This window comes from Homarus americanus, unplaced genomic scaffold (assembly GCF_018991925.1).
Source record: "Homarus americanus isolate GMGI-L3 unplaced genomic scaffold, GMGI_Hamer_2.0 scaffold13628, whole genome shotgun sequence".
Taxonomy (NCBI): Eukaryota; Metazoa; Arthropoda; class Malacostraca; order Decapoda; family Nephropidae; genus Homarus; species Homarus americanus.
Genome location: NW_024728956.1, coordinates 588,451 through 594,396, shown reverse-complemented (window position 1 = coordinate 594,396; position 5,946 = coordinate 588,451).

Below are 5,946 nucleotides of genomic sequence, written 5' to 3'. Positions count from 1 at the left end.
AATTAATTGTGGTTTAATTCACGAAATTTTTGCCCAATCAGATCTGACAGGATTTTGGGTCTTATGCTTCAAAATTCAACACCATTTCCCACCATGGAAATTCATGGCGGTGTCACTTCCATTATTTGGAGCACTTCTTGACGCTGATTTGGTGGCATTTAGCATTTATTTCATTACATGTTGATCGTTGTGTAGCTATAAATATGGGCCTAACCATATTTCTATTGTGCATGAAACTTTATCATTATAAAAGAGGCAAATATTTACTAGGAACCTACAGAACCTGGATTTAACCAACTAAAATAACCTACCTAACTTCCTGGCCAGGGGGTCCTATTATATAAAGAGAAAGTACTTTCTATTATTCAGAGCAAGACTCGTGTGCAAAATAGTGTGAGTATGAACTTAGCCAGTCACGCAAAAATATCCACTAACACGACATAAAAGAATTGGGACGTTTACTTTCATTTTTCCAATTTTGTTGTTGTGATTAACTTCCTGCACCACCATTGTTGACTTATGAACACCAAAAGGCAGACATGTGAGACAATAAATCATCCTTCCAATAATACACAGAAAAAACTGACAACTTTAGAATATTTTTGGTAATTTATCTTCATAAAATAAATCAAACTAACCTCCAACCAGCATTATTATGGTTTCGGTCATCCGGGAATCTTATTAATTTAACTAAAGTATTGAAACCAGTAGAGGTATGGGGGGAGCACCCAGTTAGTAAGGTTGTAAATGCATGGATTATTGAAACTGTATTTTACTCACTTGCTAATATAGCCTAACCTAGCCTCTATACTCTGCAATTATTCCAATAAACACCAGCTTGGTGCAACCAAGACAATCATTTTCTTTACAACTACAGTTTGCTGATTGTGGTGGATAAGAGTTATTTCTGGGAAATCAAAATCCTAAACTCTTTGTAATTAAATTGTTAATACAGTAGATAGGTTATGCTTTTTAATCTATGTCAATGTTTGCGAATAATTGAATCTAACCAAACTAAACTGTAAAACTTAAATTTATAGTTATGATATGTTACTGTACTTTTGTGTTTAATTCTAAAAAGAAAAATATAACATTCAACACAACTGTTCAGCAGAAACAAACATGGCAGATATTTGCCAGCATCTCATCTCTAGACATGCCGGGTCTACAGTACAGTATACCCCTGTAAACCTAAATGGTCCATTCTACTGACCTTGTTCCTCTTGCATTTATTGCCTAAACTTGAATAATGTTATCAACTGTGCACTGATTCATTTATTCCAAAAATAAATGTATTATGATAGCTTGTTTCATTCACTCTTACACCAAGAGTGCTCTAGCAATAACTAACAACAAATTGCATTGTTGTGGCTTAGACATAAACATTCACAGCATAGAGTGAAATGAAATACAGGTTGACATCCTTATCCCGAATCTCAGCTAGAGGCATTTCCTGGTTTTCGAAAATTTTCGGTTTTCAGAATGTTTTATATATATATATACAGACCGCTTAACTAACACCTCGTTAGCGTAATTTAGGTTAACGAACTGCCTTCCGATATGATTTTCCGTTAGCGAAAAAATTCGGTTAACGAGTTTCTTCCGAACCGACCTCAACATGTTTTCGCTAGACTGACCGGGCAACCAGCTTTAGTATCAGTCCGCCAATACAATAATGGTTCTGGGGCTTAAATTCCTTACTATTTTAGTAAATATCAAAGTTTATACTATTCAATAATTTTAAAAGTTTAATATTCAATTTTTTAGTCATTTTAATTATTGAACATAACTGAAGTAAAGTGACTAGTTTAATGCGCGACATCCAGCCTCTTAACACAGCAAACAGGAATTAGTCTCTCTCTTTTTTTCACTGGAGTGTAACATCTTGCTTGAGACTCTCTCTTCAACTAAATGCTTTTTCTGTGTTTCCAAGCAAATGTATTGGTCATTTTGAAATATATTTTACATATTGACAATATATAATGCAGTGCAGTGTTGATTTAAATAAAAATAATCTTGAATTACACCAAGAGAACTAAAATTTTATGGGTGAAATGGCGCCATGGGGGTGACTTCTCTTCCACCCCAATGCCTTCTCTTTTCCTCTTCTTCTCCTCCACCCCCATTCTAAATCCCATCATCATCATCATCATCCAGAGCCTTCTACATACACACCTCAAAATAAGTGAACTTTTCTACCATTTTGTTGAATTTAGGAAATTTTTGGTGAGCTGGAACCAGTACCCAAAAAACATATTGAAACAATGGTTTTAAGTTGGCTTACTTTTCGGAAGAACGAACGACCTTCTGAATATATATATATATATATATATATATAATATATATATATATATATATATATATATATATATATATATATATATACACACAGTGACCCTCGTTTAATCAATCACTGTTAATTTAAATTTCGGTTAACGAACTGCCTTCCATAAGGATCTTCAATTGGTTAACGAACAAAAAATTGGTAATGTAATTTCTTCAAACCGACCTCAACATGTTTTAGCTTGCACTGGCTGGCAACCAGCTTAGTATCAGTAATTCATTAACTGTTCTAGGGCTTAAATTCTAACTATTTTAGTAAATATTGAAGAAGTTTATATTATTCAATAATTTTAAAAGTTTAATATTAAATTTTTAGTCATTTTAACAATTATTGAACATAATTGAAGGTAAAGGCTTTGTTTAATGCCCGGCATCCAGCCTCTGCAACACAGCAAACAGGCGTTAGTCTCTGTTTTCACTGGAGGTAGCATTCTGCTAGACTCTCTTGCTTTTTTTCTTGTGTTTCCAAGCAAATTATTTATTTGCGAAATATATTTATATTGACAATATATAATGCGTACAGTGTTGATTTAAAAGAAATAACTTGAAATACCAAGAGAACTAAAATTTTATGGGTAATTGGCACCATGGGGTGACTTCTCTTCCATCCAATGCCTTCTTCCTTCCTCCACCCCCCATTGTAATTCCCATCATCATCATCATCATCCAGGAGCCTTCTACGTACACACCTCAAAGTAAGTGAAATTTTCTACCATTTTGTTGAATTTAGAAATTTCGGTGAGCTGGAACCACTACTCCAAAACCCATTGAAACAATGGTTTCGTTAACTAACTTTCGGTTAACTAACGACCTTCTGGAACTGATTGAGTTCGTTAATCGAGGTCACTGTATATATATATATATATATTATGTATTATTCCCGCCTAACGCGGTTTCACTTAACGCTGCTTTATCATATACGGTGCTCCTCGCCAGAGCTGAACTTTCACTTAACACGGATTTTTTCCATATAATGCTGTGAGTGTCCGCTGGGCGCTTATTTTTGGTTTGCCCCACCTCCAATTCCTGTTTGACGCCTGTTTTTTTATAAAATTCATACAAATTACCTGGCCAGAATATATTTTACATTGCTGGAATTCTTATAATTTGGTGATCATTTTTAATATAAACATCATATATTTTTAGATTAAACATACAATTTTTAGATAAAAATTTTTCTAGGTAACTATGTATCTTTTGTGCAAAATATATATATTTTATTCAAAATATTCCTGGTCTTACAAGTAACCAGCAATGTCAATTATATTTATCCTACTTTAATCTGAGGTATTATTTAATAATAATTGAAAATTCTGGGGAGGATTGGTGGGGGTGTGGGGGGTTGGGACTGAATCTGTATGCGGTTGGAGAGGGGGGAGGGTGGGGTAATTTTGATTGACAAATAGTGTCGTGATATTTTTTATTAACTGAAGATATTTGTTTTAGCTCATAAAATTCATACAAATTACCCGGTCGGTTATATTTTACATTTATTGATTTTTTAATTTGTGATCATTTGAATATAAACATCATATATTTTGTATTAAACATACAATTTTTAGATAAAAATTTTTCTCTAGGTAACTATGTTATCTTTTGTGCAAAATATATGACATTTATTCAAAATATTCCTGGTCTTACAAGGAACCAGCAATGTCAATTGTATAATCGCTAACTTTAGTTTGAGGTATTATTTATTAAAATTTAGTGGTTTTCCCAAAATTTCTCTGGAGAGGGAAGAGCCAGTGAGTGTAGTGTGAGAAGAGTGAGGGAGTTGAGTCCATTATTTGAATGGACATTAACTCTGAGCATCGTATTTTTATTTCTTAAGTATTAATTTGTAAAATTGCCATCATAAAATTAAGATGTTATTTACTACAAATACAGGTATGGCCTTCAAAAAGTGGAGTTTGGGGGTCGGGCTGGTTTCTGCTGAATTAATCCCATATGTTCTGTTGTCATAACGTGATTTCATTAGCGGGATCTCTGGGGTTCAATTGACCGTTAAGTGGGGTATAACTATATATATATATATATATATATATATATATATATATATATATATATATATATATATATATATATATATATATATATATATATATATATATATATATATATATATATATATATATATATATATATATATATATATATATATTAATACTATATATATATAATCATGACCACCAGCAAGGAATCTAGACCTCGACCTACTGGGTGGGACTGAGGGAACGGCACTGCCTGGGCCAGGGGACACTAAAGCAGTTCTAGACTCTGTTATATTTTCACAAAGCCTGTTCATCGCCATGTCGTGAACTCCATTGGGAAACTGCCCGTGCCTCTTATGTGGTGTCGTGGCATTTACGCAATCCAGCTGGTATGAAATCCGTAGGTACATATATATACTTCATTTTAGTCCATATAACGCGACTTTGGAACATATAATCAGCGACCTCACCAGCAAGGAATCAACCCTCGACCTTACTGAGACTAGGAGCGGCACCGCTAGGCCACAAGGACACTAAAAGCAGTTCTAGACTGTTATATTTCACACAAAGCTGTTCATCAGCTGATGGCGCCATAAACCTCATTGGGAAACTGCGTGCGGCTCTTATGTGGTGTCAGTAGCATTTTACCGAATCAGCTGGTATGAAGCGAGGTACATATATATACTTCTTTATTTTTAGTCCAGTAGGTGAGGTTTGATTCCTTGCTGGTGAGGTTAAGTTGATTATATGTTCAAAGTCCATGTGTTTTTATTATATATATATATATATATATATATATATATATATATATATATATATATATATATATATATATATATATATATATATATATATATATATATATATATATATATATATATATATATATATATAAGAGTTCTATATAGCGTGTTTTGATAGCAATTTGCTCTATCGCGATATATGAATTAGAAACGATATTTGTATATGTGACGCTTGTTTGCTATATGGATTTTTGCTTACTATTTCTCCAATTTTGTGGTACAGTGGGGTATGCTATAACGAATCTAATTGGTTCTAGAACCTTATTTGTTATAGCATTAATTGAATATAGGATTAATCGTTCTAGGCCCCCAAATACAACCACTTAACACTGAAAAATATAATATAAAATTGTAAAAAGTAAAAAAGTGCATAAATATGCATCTAAACCCTGAAATAAAGAATATCATTAATATTTGTAATAAAAAAGCAATAAATTAGAAAAAAACAAAAAAAATTAAATAATGTTAGATTTGTAGGAGTTTAAGTTAGATTTATAGCATACCCCACTGTTAACTGTGAATATAGTAAAGAATATCGAGAAGCGTTCTGGTGATAGAATTCGGTGATGATCGTAAATGAAGGATATAACACTTGAAGAAGCTCGATTTTATCAACCTCAAAATCACCCTTCTCCCCCATCAACTAAAGTGTTACATTTTACTGTATGATTTCATTATTAGATATGAATGTAACATTTATTGAACTTTATTATCCTTTGTATTAGGCTAACTACTAAATTTTTTCGTTCGAGTAATCTGCACCTAACCTATTTTCTCCATAAGCCCTGTTATTTCTATTACCCATTTTC